General features: G+C 41.5%; 1 protein-coding gene across 1 annotated transcript in view; it reads left to right on the top strand.

Annotated features, from left to right (window-relative positions):
* Positions 1-14682, top strand: part of LOC118357752 (glutamate receptor ionotropic, delta-1-like) — a 200854-nt gene that overhangs the window by 22350 nt on the left and 163822 nt on the right. The window lies entirely within an intron of this gene.

The raw sequence follows: 14682 nt of genomic DNA, 5'->3' as shown, positions 1-14682 counted from the left end.
CCTCTCATTAAATCTCAAAGCCAAGAATTACAAACAATATGTATTATAACTATATCCTGGTGAAAATCTGGGAATACTTTACTTTAACCTGTTATAAGGCATACATAAAAGTGAACTAAATGCATTTTACATGCTGATCTAGGATCAGGTCCCACATGTGCATGTAATCTTATTCATTGTGATCCAAAATACAATATTGACCCTAAATAAGCATTCACGGTCCACTTTTTATACTTGAGAGAGGTTGGTTGAAGTGGGTATATGTCGGTACGCTTAAAGTTGGGAGGTTTTTACCTCACTAAATACCCTCTGTAAGTTAAGCATGGTCACCCTCGCGCTTCCCTGTGGTCCTATTCACAAACAGACAGGCATTAGCCTAGCATCTGCTTCTCAACCAAAACACTGCACTCTCATTAGCATAGCATTAGACTTATTTCCCCCCTCTCCCCCTTTTCTCTCCTCTCTTATTTGATGCACTATAATGCATGGCTAAAGGGGCTCCTAGCACCTTTTAGTTGCCCTTCAACTTAACACCTGGGTAGTTAAGTATCAAATTATCAAACAGCACCCTCTGTGGATCCCATGCCTTTCCAGGAGGGCTAATATTCCTGTTTACTCTGGATGAAATTAGCGTTTTGTTTTTCCTTTCATCCTTTTCCCTGACGTGGATATTTACAATCTACAATTTAGATCACCATGTTTGTTTCCTATAAATCTAAGGTTAATCCAAGGCAACTTCTCTCCAGGTGCTGATCTGTTCGAGGCTCCCCCCGGGCCACTCGACCAGGGTCATAACACTTTGTCCCTATTTGAGACTGCAGAGCTCAAGCCCCAGGTCAAGACCCGGTTTGCCTGTCCAACCATGTGAAAAGAGGAGGAGCACTCCAAAGCAGTCGATACCCCTCCATCTTTTGGAGCATTTGCATGGACCTCTGCGTAACAGAAACATGTAATTGGGGAAGATTCTACACAGTTTTTTTCATAAAACACTAGGTTGACTGCAAGCTTTCAGTGTGACTGACAGGACCAATGATGTAGAATGCATATTTTCTCTGCCACACCAGAATGTGCTGCTGTAAAGCTTTCAGCCTCTTAGCGTGACCACTGGTTTAATACTGTATGTACTGCACATGTAGTCCAGATTTCACAAACAACCCTGTTTTTTCAAAGGGTTATTTTAGTCTTCTCAGTCTTTTTGTCATTCCCATATTTCAGCATATTCTGGAGACTAACACACCTGTCCAGTAACAGTGTATTTGGAAAGTATTCAGACCACTTGACTTTTTCCACATTTTATTATGTTACAGCCTTATTCTAAAATTGATTAAAATGTTTTTTTTGCACCACACCCCATAATGACAAAGCAAAAACAATGTTTTAGATTTTTTTGCAAATGAAAAAATGTATATATGATATTTACGTAAGTATTCAGACGCTTTACTCAGTATCTTGTTTAAGCACTTTTGGCAGTGATTACAGCCTCGAGTCTTCTTGGGTATGATGCTATAAGCTTGGCACACCTGCATTTTGGGGAGTTTCTCCCATTCTTCTCTGCATATCCTCTCAAGCTCTGTCAGGTCGGATGGGGAGCTATTTTCAGGTCTCTCCAGAGATGTTTGATCGGGTTCAAGTCTGGGCTCCGGTGGGGCCACTCAAGGACATTCAGAGACTTTTCCCGTAGCCACTCCTGCGTTGTCTTGGCTGTGTGCTTAGGGTCGTTGTCCTTTTGGAAGGTGAACCTTCATCCCAGTCTGAGGTCCTGAGCACGCAGGTTTTCATCAAATATGTCAATGTACTTTGCTCCGTTCATCTTTCCTTCGATCCTGACTAGTCTCCCAGTACCTGCCGCTGAAAAACATCCCCATAGCATGATGCTGCCACCACCATGCTTCACCGTAGGGATGGTGCCAGGTTTCCTCTAGACGTGATGCTTGGCATTCAGGCCAAAGAGTTTAATCTTGATTTCATCAGACCAGAGAATCTTGTTTCTCATGGTCTGAGAGTCCCTTAGGTGTCTTTCGGCAAACTCCAAGCGGGCTGTCATGTGCCTTTTACTGAGGAGTTGCTTCCGTCTGGCCACTCTACCATAAAGGCCTGATTGGTGGAGTGCTGCAAAGATGGTTGTCCTTCTGGAAAGTTATCCCATCTCCACAGAGGAACTCTGGAGCTCTGCTCAGTTTGGCCAGGGGTCAGATCTAGGAAGAGTCTTGGTGGTTCCAAACTTCTTCCATTGAAGAAGGATGGAGGCCACTGTGTTCTTGGGGACCTTCAACACTGCAGAAATATTTTTGTACCCTGCCTCGACACAATCCTGTCTCTGAGCTCTACGGACAATTCCTTCGACCTCATGGCTTGGTTTTTGCTCTGACATGTGTCGTCAGCTGTGGGACCTTATATAGCTTTTCAAAATCCTGTCCAATCAATTGAATTTTCCACAGGTGGATTCCAATCAAGTTGTAGAAACATCTCAAGGATGATCAATGGAAACAGGATGCACCTGAGCTCATTTCTGAGTCTCATAGCAAAGGGTCTGAATAAATATATGTATTAGAATATTTTCTGAAGCAAGCCAAAAGACAGTTCATTGTTGATGCTAGTTGGCATTACTCTCCTACTTATCCACTGGTCCTGATATCTAACCTTGCAGATGAGGAGCACTTTTTTTACCCCCTTTTTCATGGTATCCAATTGTTAGTAGTTACTGTCTTGTCTCATCGCTACAACTCCCTTACGGGCTCAGTAGAGACAAAGGTTGAGAGCCATGCGTCCTCCGAAACATAACCCAACCAAGCCGCACTGCTTCTTAACACAGCGCGCATCCAACCCGGAAGCCAACCGCACCAATGTCTCGGAGGAAACGCCGTACACCTAGCGACCTGGTCATCGCACACTGCGCCCGGGCCCACAGGAGTCACTAGTGCACGATAAGAAAAGGATATCCCTGCCGGCCAAACCTTCACTAACCCAGATGACGCTAGCCAAATTGTGCGTCGCCCCATGGACCTCCTGGTCAAGGCTGGCTGCGAAAGAGCCTGGGCTCGAACCCAGAGTCTCTGGTGGCACAGATGCAGTGCCTTAGACCACTGCACCACCCGGGAGGATGAGGAGCAGGATTACCAGTCTGTCCATAATAGAGGTGGAATGAAATAATTCCTGCTGAGACTGAGGCTGTCCAAATATGGACACCGTACACCAAGTGAAAAAAGACATAAGGAGATTTTCCTCACGTGTTTTTTTGTTGTCATTAGCACTCATAAGAAGTGAATGTCTATCCCTATGGCGCTTTGTCAAAAGTAGTGGACTATGAAGGGAATAGGGTGCCATTTGGGATGGAGATGATCAGTAGCTCTAATTGAAATGTGTTAACAAGCCCTGGGGACACTCTGAGCATTTGTTATCAGCTGCAGATGGTCACAAGGAAAATAAGTTCAATGAGAAACATTTCAAAGAGACATGTCAAGCTCCAGACTAATTGGTGATGCCATTGTCACAGACTGTACAAGAAAAGATAGTACCACTGATGTTCACAGATATCATAATTCAAACTACAAACATTTCTCTCCACCCTATGGCAAAATGTGTAGAATTGCAGGAAACTGGCTGTAAAGCAGCACATTTTTTCCAGCATGGTCATCCGTGATACAAGTCAATATTCGACAGCCATCCATGTCTGAGGAGTTCGGGAGATGACATGGAAACTGGCCACTAGGGGCAACTAGGGGTTCCCTTCAAGTAGGATCCAGTTTTGTTAAGGCATTGTTGATGGGGATGGCAGATGGATGTGTGCAGCTGCCTCTGATTCCAAAGGTTGTGAGTATGAATCCAATGATAGAAAGTTGTTTTTGACATGTTTGTTTTAACCCTTGTGTAGTCTTGTGTAGTCTTAACATTCTGTATACTCCCCTTGTCCTAAGGGTCAAAAATGACCATTCGCTAAACCCCTAAAATAAAGCAGCTTAATTTAATTTTCAACCCCTAATCTATTTGCCATGAAGAAACAACCTTTCATTCATCACACACTTTGAATATCTGGGTTTTCCCTCTTCACAATACAGAAAGACTGGACACCACTTTGTTTTTATTACAACACACCTGTTGTTTTCTTTACTAAAGTAGAGGTTTAGGTGTAAACATGTTTTTTTTGCAAGAGATTAAACTTCTATAGCCTAAGAAAGTAGCAGAAATGTGCAGAAAGTAGTTTTAAATGCAATAGGTCTTGAACTCTTTTGGCAACATAGTGATTGATATATTCTTATATACTTAACAATGACAAATTCAACTACAAAATACTAGTCTTCTCCCATTTTTTTGAACCATTGCCCCCACCCACAAGATGTATTAACAACAAAAATAAACAAGAATAAAACAAGATAATAGGTTGAAAACAAAATGTGAAGAACATAAATCAATCAACTCGAATTAGCACATGTAGGACAGTATACAAGTGTCTGTGCATAGACTTTGCATGTGTATTTCTCACATGTGCAACACATAGTCTTTGTTTTACATTCCTTTTTGTTGGGGGCAGAATTGGCATCTCCTCCCCTTCCTCTTATGACTTTAGATTGAACAGATGCATTCAAATGTATTGGCTACCTTGCACAGAACTTCCTGTTTTCTCTTTTCAAAAACTTGTTGAATGACTATTTTTACCTTGCATTCACCTTCAACTTGCCACAAGTAGGATCAATTACACTTGCTTCAAACCAAATTCATTGTTTGAGGCTGCAGGTGCAGGCTCAGGTCGATCAGACAATATTCAGCCCCCTGAACAGCTTTCACAAGCGCTGTAGAGGCTGCTGTGCGGGGGAGGCACTCTCTTCTTTGAATGTGTGGGGTGTGGGGTTACAAGTGCCTTTCCCAGCTGCTCCAGGAACACCCTCCTCTTGTTCCGCTTATCAGGCATCCAGGTACGGTTGATCTTGTTCCATATCACGAAGGCATTGTATGAGGACACACCAATGATGTTATGGAAGATGACCAGGGGCCAGCAGGCAATCATCCTCCTGCAGCTGTAAGTTCCAATCACTTTGTCCAGGTTGTCCACACCTCTTTTTTTGTGGTTGTAGTCCAGGATGATGGTTGGCTTCCTGTCCTTACGATTACTGATCTCAGGCGTTTTGTGCAGTGTTCTCAGGAGGACCACATTCTTGTTCCTCTTTGGAAGGTAAGAAATTAGAGTGGTGGTGGGGGTGAAGGCTAACTTTGATGAGAAGGCCTCTCTCGCCCTTGTTGTGAGGAGTGCAGGGGGGAGCTCAGGCTTGTTCTTTCTAACTGTGCCAACCATGGTTATCTTCCTCTTCAGGAGCTGCTGGCTGAGTTCATACGAGGTGAAGAAATTGTCACACATGACATTGTGCCCCCTCAGTCCATCTGTCACATCAAGCACAACCCGCATCCCCTGGTTCTTTTCCGGGCCTCTACTGGTCGGTTTCCCTGTGTAGACTTGCATCTTCCAAGTGTAGCTGGATTAGGCGTCACATGCCACCCATATCTTGATGCCACACGTTGCTGGCTTGCTGGGCAGTAATTAGTATCAGAGTCACAGAAAACAATCACATAAATCAATGATATTACAGCAACAGAACAGTGAAAATCACTTACATTACAGATATGAAAATAAAAGTGTACCTCTGAATGGAACCAGTTTCTCATCAACTGTTACTTCAGGCCCAGGGTTGTAGAGGTATGGCAGAAGCTCCACCCACTTCTTCCAGACCTCTCTTATGGCCGCTAGTTCGTCTCACACACGTCTTGCAGTTCTTGACTCACGGTTATCAAATTGTAGCATTCTTGAGAAAGTATGAAAGACTTTCAGTGGCATTGTGGCACGGAAAATCACCCTTCCACTCTCTGCATCCCAGAGACTACATGTAGCCTCGCCTCAGGACATATCAACCCTATCTAGGCACACAGGTCAATCTCATCCATCCTTTTCCAGTTGTCTCCATATTTACGGAAACCCTCCAAATTTGTCATCTCCAGGATGATTTCTTCGATGCCTGGTGTGATGAACATGTAGAATGTTGAGGTGATGTCCTGGGCATGGGTAACTGCATGTCTTGTGTGCTCTGGCGTCATCCTTATGACATTTTGTGCTGCCTTCCTGTCCTGGTTGTCATATGGTGACAAGGACCATGTTATTTTGCTGTTCTTTGACAGAAATGTCTCTCTTTCAGCTTGGGGCATTTCTTCTTCATCTGAAGATGATGCATCTTGCTCTGGGTTGTATTCTTCCCCATCTTCTTCTTCAGATACCTCCTCCTCTTCTAAATCCTTGTTCTCTTGTTCCTCCTCAACATCTGAAGCACCTTTATAGCTTCTGACTGCATTCCCCATTAGTAATCAATGCTTTCAAGAAATGTTTATTTTGTCAGAAATGTTTATTTTGTCTGATTAAAAAAAAAAATGTCTGCGAACTGGAGTCATGTGTGGGGTTGTGGAGGGGAGTTTTAGTTCAATCAGTAGCACACAAGTTTTTCATTGTGTGTGTGTGTCTTTGTGGTTTTTGTGGTGTGTAAATGATTTTATAACTGCCCGGTCAAAAATAACCCCAAGACAATCTTTGTACCCTGGTGGTGTACACCTTTTATGGAAATATGAACAAATGCAATGTTTCACTTTTTCTAATTTTGAGGTCAATCTCGAAATAGTTATCAAATTTAAATGTGAAAAAATATAATTTTTGGGGTTTTCTCTGATGTTATACATAGTGGCTGGTCATTTTTTAACCCTCAAGACAACACAAGGGTTAAGCCTATCCCAAATCTTAACCCTTACTGTCACGGCCGTCGAATGAATAGGACCAAAGCGCAGCGTGGTGAGCGTACAAATTCCTTTTTATTAGGATGATGCTGACAAAAACAATAAACAATACAAAATCAACCGTGTCGTTTAAGGGCTATGTGCCACAAACAAAGTTAACTTCCCACAACGAAAGGAGGGAAAAAGGGCTACCTAAGTAGGATTCCCAATCAGAGACAATGATAGACAGCTGTCCCTGATTGAGAACCATACCAGGCCAAACATAGAAATAAAGAAACATAGAAAACAAAACATAGAATGCCCACCCCACATCACACCCTGACCTAACCAAATAGAGAAATAAAACGGCTCTCTAAGGTCAGGGCGTGACACTTACCTTAAACATTTGGCGTTAATGCCTAACCTTAAGATTTCAGAGTTAATGGCTAATCCCAACTCTAACCTTAAGGAATTTGGAGTTAACGCCTTAACCTAACCTTAAACACTTTAAAAATTGAAGTTTGCAACAACTTTGAAATTTGGCATTTGAGAAACATGGATGAATGTCTAACGCTGACATTGGACTGGCTGTATATGGAGGCTTCAACACATATATGCCTCAAAACCATTTGTCTTCTCCTGTGCCTCTCAAATTGTCTAACGAGACTCTGAGTTTATCTAGACCTTGTTGGCTGCCAAAACATATTTCCCTTCCGACTGTTGACACCCCGGAAAACTTTCCCCCAGCTGTTTTATCAGTGAGATGGGAACATGTGATGCAGTCTGAAAGGTGCCTTTGAGCGGGGTCTCATTGGATGTTATGTCATCAGAGTCTTTCATGTCAGACACATAGGATCCTCTCCTGCTGCTGCGTCTGTGGAGGATGTTTTAGGTCCTCACAAAATAGCATTTTTCATATCATTGGTAAATCATAAGATTTAACAATGATCAGCACTTTTCCCCAAAAACTATATATTTGTATATGATTTTTAGGTATATACTGTAGGTCGTTATCAATAAAACCTCACATAATACGGGGCAGAGCGTTAGGTTTTGCTGCTGGGGGACAAGGAAAACCCCAGCTCCACTAAAACCATTGACAACTACATGCCGTTGTCAAGGGATTGTCACATAAATATCATAGCTGTTTGATTTTAATATCACCACCTCTTCAAAAGCAAAGTCATAACTACACATTTCAGTCTGTTCCACATTTACAGTGCCTTCAGAAAGTATTCACACCCCTTGACCTTTTCCACATGTTGTTGTGTTACAGCCTGAATGTAACATTTATTCAATTGAGATAAGTTCAGGAGTACACATTTACTTAACAGGTCACATAATAGTAGTATTTAACATCATTTGGAATGACTACCTCATCTCTGTACCCCACACATACAATTATCTATGAGGTCCCTCCGTCGTGCAGTGAATTTCGAACACAGATTCAACCACAAAGACCAGGGAGGTTTTCCAACGCCTCGCAAAGGTCAAGCATTGGTAGATGGGTAAAAATATAAAAAGCAGACATCTTTGAGCATGGTGAAGTTATTAATTACACTTTGAGTGGTGTATCAACACACCCAGTCACTACAGAGATACAGGCCTCCTTCCTAACTCAGTTCCTGGAGAGGAAGGAACACTCTCCTATACCTTAAAATAGTTTAATGGCTGTGATAGGGGAAATCTGAGGGTGGATCAACAACATTGTCTTTACTCCAAAATACTAACCAGACTGCAATTGACAGATTTAAAATAAGGAGGAGGGTACAGAATGATAAATAGTTGGAAACATGCATCCAGTTCGCAATTGTGCACTAAAGTAAAACTGCGAAAAATTTGGCAAAGAAATTAACTTTAAGTTCTGAATACAAAGTGTTGTACTTGGGGCAAATCCAACGGAACAGATCACTGAGTACAACTCTTCATATTTTCAAGCATAGTGGTGGCTGCATTATGTTATGGGTGTGATTGTCAACGGCAAGGACTATGGAGATTTTTTTAGGATAAAAAGAAACGGAATAGAGTTAAGCACAGGTAAAATCCTAAAGGAAAACCTGGTTCAGTCTGCTATGCAGCAGACACTGGGAGACAAATTCACCATTCAGCAGGACAATAACCTAAAACACAAGGCAAAATATACACTGCGCTGGAGTTGCTTACCAAGTTTACATTGAATGTGCATGAGTGGCCTAGTTACAATTCTGACTTAAATCAGCTTCAAACTCTATGGCAAGACTTGAAAATGGATGCCTAGCAATGATCAACAACCAACTTGACAGAGCTTGTCGAATTATACAAATAATAATGTGCAAATGTTGCACGATCCAGGTGTGCAAAGCTCTTAGATATTTACCCAGAAAGACTCACAGCTGTAATGGCTGCCAATGGTGGTTCTAACATGTATCAACTCAGGGGTGTGAATACTTGTGTAAATAAGATTTTTCTGTATTTCAATAAATGTGCTAACATTTCTGTTTAATCCATTTTGATTGCAGGCTGTTACACAACAAAATGTGGAATAAGTCAAGGGGTATGAATACTTTCTGAAGGCACTGTAACTCTATCATCAGATTTATACATCAGAGTTATGATCAGTAAACATCAATTGATCGTGTATTTGCAGATACAGTTAAAGCCAGAAGTTTACATACACTTAGGTTGGAGTCATTCAAACTCGTTTTTCAACCACTCCACAAATTTCTTGTTAAAAAACTATAGTTTTGGCAAGTCAGTTAGGACATCTACTTTGTGCATGACACAAGTCATTTTTCCAACAATTGTTTGCAGACAAATTATTTCACTGTATTACAATTCTGGTGGTTCAGAAGTTTTATATATACTAAGTTGATTGTGCCTTTAAACAGCTTGCAAAATTCCAGAAAATTATGGCATGGCTTTAGAAGCTTCTGATAGGCTAATTGACATCATTTGAGGCAATAGGAGGTGTTCCTGTGGCTGTATTTCAATGCCTACCTTCAAACTCATTGCCTCTTTGCTTGACATCATGGGAAAATCAAAAGAAATCAACCAAGAACTCAGAAAAAAACACAGTCTGGTTCATCCTTGGGAGTAATTTCCAAATGCATGAAGGTACCACATTCTTCTGTACAAACAATAGTACTCAAGTATAAACACCATGGGACAATGCAGTCGTCATACCGCTCAGGAAGGAGACGTGTTCTGTCTCCTAGAGATGAACGTACTTTGGTGCGACAGGAGCAAATCAATCCCAGAACAACAGCAAAGGACCTTGTGAAGATGCTGGTGGAACAGGTACAAAAGTATCTATATCCACAGTAAAACGAGTCCTTTATCGACATAACCTGAAAGGCCGCTCTGCAAGGAAGAAGCCACTGCTCCAAAACCGCCATAAAACAATCCAGACTGCGTCTTGTGACTGCACATGGGGACAAAGATTGTACTTTTTGGAGAAATGTCCTCTGGTCTGATGAAACAAAAATAGAACTGTTTGGCCATAATGACCATTGTTATGTTTAATGGAAAAAGGGGGAGGCTTGCAAGCCGAAGAACACCATCCCAACCCTGAAGCACTGGGATGGCAGCATCATGTTGCGGGGGTGCTTTGCTGCAGGAGGGACTGGTGCACTTCACAAAATAGATGGCATCATGAGGAAGCAAAATTATTTGAATATATTGAAGCAACATCTCAAGACATCAGTCAGGAAGTTAAAGCTTGGTCGCAAATGGGTCTTCCAAATAGACAATGACCCCAAGCATACTTCTAAAGTAAAATGGCATAAGGACAGCAAAGTCAAGGTATTGGAGTGGCCATCACAAAGCCCTGACCTCAATCCAATAGAAAAATGTGTGGGCAGAACTGAAAAAGTGTGTGTGAGCAAGGAGGCCTACCAGCTCTGTCAGGAGGAATGGGCCAAAACTTATTGTGGGAAGCTTTTGGAGAGCTACCCAAAACATTTGACCCAAGTTAAACAATATATAGGCAATGCTACCAAATACTAATTGAGTGTATGTAAACTTCTGATCCACTGGGAATGTGATGAAAGAAATAAAAGATGAAATAAATCATTTTCTCTACTGTTATTCTGACATTTCACATTTTTAAAATGAAGTGGTGATCCTAACTGACCTAAAACAGGGAATTTTTACTAGGATTACATGTCAGGAATTGTGAGACTGAGTTTAAATGTATTTGGCGAAGGTGTATGTAAACTTCCGACTTATACTGTGCATGAGGGTAGTCTACTGTATCATTTTAGCATGTAGCTAGCTAATTAGCTAGCTAAGCAAACAACATGTCATATAGCTTGCTTCATCAGAGATTAGGCTTTTGAAAAGAGCTTGACGTCGGCAAGTCTTCATCCTGGTAAAGTAGTCAGTCGGACCACTGTCATCATCACTATAGATGGCAAGCAGATATCGCCATCTAGTTTATCCCCTGAAAGTTAGCTTGTTAACTAGCCATATTGACGTGATCTGTTGTTAGCTAGCTAGTCAATTTGACGTGGTCCTTCAATTAATGTAGCCTATCATGTCTGTCAGCTACACTCTTAAAAATTATTTTGAAAACAGGATAATGTTAAGTAACTTTTGCAGGTTGGCCTACATTGGCCGGAGAATAGAGTACATTAGGTCTACTTACCACTATGTTTCACCAACTGTACAAAGATTCTACCAGTAGCTTGCAAAGTAAACCTTATGAGCTAATAGTACATTCGCAAATGCTTGACAGGCAGAGCCCACAAGGGATGGGAAACCGCTGATACTTTTCATGTGTAGTTCACTTTTATTTGATTTCACTCAAATATCCAATTAACCAATTAATGGTGCCCAATATTGAGCGATATCGTGAGACTACCCTCACATATCTGAAATGACATGATCAATTGCTGTTTTACTGATCATGAAAAGTATGGAGTTACTTGCTGTATAACTCTGATGATAGAGCTAAATCTGTGCAATTGTTTTGCAGGGAATAATCAGAAATGTGTAGTTCTGACTGTAGGTCTTCAGGAGATGATGATATTACAACCAAATAGTTAACATTTATTTAACAGTCCTTTGAAAACGTCACACAGTTGTCAATGGTTCTAGGGGAGCTGGGGGGTCTGCTTGTCACCCAGCAGGCAAACCGAACACTCTGCACCTTATTGTGACGTTGTATATATAAAGCACTTCACTAATCTGAGTGTGTCATACAGTGTTGTGTTCAAGACCAGCTAAAGCGAGACTGAGTCAAGACGGAGACCGGGAGGGGGACAAGGGGTCCGAGACGATTCAAGACCGAGACCAAAAAAATGCGAGTCCAATATAAGACAATGATTGTGATTTTGTCAAATTGCCACCATAAGAGTTTAAAAAGTCTAGTATTTCTGGGTTCATATTTCAGAAGAACATATGGATTATTTATAGATTCAGAACAGTGAAAAAATGCATGCTGAGGGAAAATAGCGCCACTTTACAAATTATTACTAACCCAAACAATGGGGGCCTTCTATGCTTTCGGAGAAGGGCTAAGGATTTATAAAATAATAATAATAATTATTATAATATTATTATTTTCAATTATGTTCTGATTTAAAAATGAACCTCTCCAGTTTTTGTTGGAAAGGAAAGGATTAACACTGAAGATTTTTTTAAATCCAATCAGTCAGCCATTGGCTAAGCCATCAGAAGCTAGATAGAAGGCATATGCCGTTCAACTGTATAAGGGCAAATTTTTGAGTGACAGTGGAATTAACAAATCACATTTTGACTTGTAATGGGTGGGACCGTTTTGGAAACTTATGGAAACTTCTGCATTCTCAAAGGTCAACAGGTTACTGTGCAATAGCAAGCAATCATTTTCCCACGGTCTAGCTAGCTATATTTAGTTGTAGGCTAGTTTGCAGCGGCTGCCGCAGGTTTTATCGAAGAGGATGTTGTTGCTCATTTGTTACCTTCTCCCTTTTCAAAAATAACTTTCAACAAGAAGTTAAACTTTTACTGCAGTGGGCTAAATCAGGGTCACATAGAGTGATTATTGGTAGCCTTAAACAAATCTACTTTGAAACAAAAGTATACACTTCACACACATGTTTATGGGCTTCATAAAATTATTGTTTGCGTCCCAATATTAAACTTTATATATGTCACAGAAGACTGAACTATAACAAAACTGTTTGACATAGAAACACCAGATTTTCATCAGGGTTTTTGAAATAATCTTTATTAATTATGAAATTATGAAAAATATTAATAACATTCCCTCTATGAGACCAAAGAGTGCGCATTTGGTCATTGACTACATGATTTCTCTATTGTACTACATGATTGATAAGTCGTATACCTCCACTTCACTACTTTGATACACATCAGTGAGGATTAAGAAGTGAGTATACGCAATTCCCACTTTACAAAGTGGGTATACGGACTATGTTGGATACCTGCTTATAGCCTCCACTACACAACTGGCCCTTTGTGTTTTACAAAAGGTTCACTGTCCTACATGAGTGTGCTCGTATTACAGTTGCTGTCCTTACAACATCACAAACCTGTCACACACTGAAGGTCCTATAGGTTCACCACTGTACTAACCTGTCACACACTGAAGGTCCTATAGGTTCACCACTGTACTAACCTGTCACACACTGAAGACCTATAGGTTCACCACTGTACTAACCTGTCACACACTGAAGGTCCTATAGGTTCACCACTGTACTAACCTGTCACACACTGAAGGTCCTATAGGTTCACCACTGTACTAACCTGTCACACACTGAAGACCTATAGGTTCACCACTGTACTAACCTGTCACACACTGAAGACCTATAGGTTCACCACTGTACTAACCTGTCACACACTGAAGGTCCTATAGGTTCACCACTGTACTAACCTGTCACACACTGAAGACCTATAGGTTCACCACTGTACTAACCTGTCACACACTGAAGACCTATAGGTTCACCACTGTACTAACCTGTCACACACTGAAGACCTATAGGTTCACCACTGTACTAACCTGTCACATACTGAAGACCTATAGGTTCACCACTGTAGTAACCTGTCACACACTGAAGGTCTATAGGTTCACCACTGTACTAACCTGTCACACACTGAAGGTCCTACAGGTTCACCACTGTACTAACCTGTCACACACTGAAGGTCCTATAGGTTCACCACTGTACTAACCTGTCACACACTGAAGACCTATAGGTTCACCACTGTACTAACCTGTCACACACTGAAGGTCCTATAGGTTCACCACTGTAGTAACCTGTCACACACTGAAGACCTATAGGTTCACCACTGTACTAACCTGTAACACACTGAAGGTCCTATAGGTTCACCACTGTAGTAACCTGTCACACACTGAAGGTCTATAGGTTCACCACTGTACTAACCTGTCACACACTGAAGGTTCCCACTGTATAGGTTCACCACTGTACTAACCTGTCACACACTGAAGGTCCTATCCTATAGGTTCACCACTGTACTAACCTGTCACACACTGAAGGTCTATAGGTTCACCACTGTACTAACCTGTCACACACTGAAGGTCCTATAGGTTCACCACTGTACTAACCTGTCACACACTGAAGGTCCTATAGGTTCACCACTGTACTAACCTGTCACACACTGAAGGTCCTAACCTGTACTAACCTGTCACACACTGAAGGTCCTATAGGTTCACCACTGTACTAACCTGTCACACACTGAAGGTCCTATAGGTTCACCACTGTACTAACCTGTCACACACTGAAGGTCCTATAGGTTCACCACTGTACTAACCTGTCACACACTGAAGGTCCTATAGGTTCACCACTGTACTAACCTGTCACACACTGAAGGTCCTATAGGTTCACCACTGTACTAACCTGTCACACACTGAAGGTCCTACCACTAGGTTCACCACTGTACTAACCTGTCACACACTGAAGGTCTATAGGTTCACCACTGTACTAACCTGTCACACAC

Source organism: Oncorhynchus keta, chromosome 24 (assembly GCF_023373465.1).
Source record: "Oncorhynchus keta strain PuntledgeMale-10-30-2019 chromosome 24, Oket_V2, whole genome shotgun sequence".
NCBI classification, from domain to species: Eukaryota; Metazoa; Chordata; class Actinopteri; order Salmoniformes; family Salmonidae; genus Oncorhynchus; species Oncorhynchus keta.
This window is presented reverse-complemented; position numbering and strand designations above follow the sequence as displayed.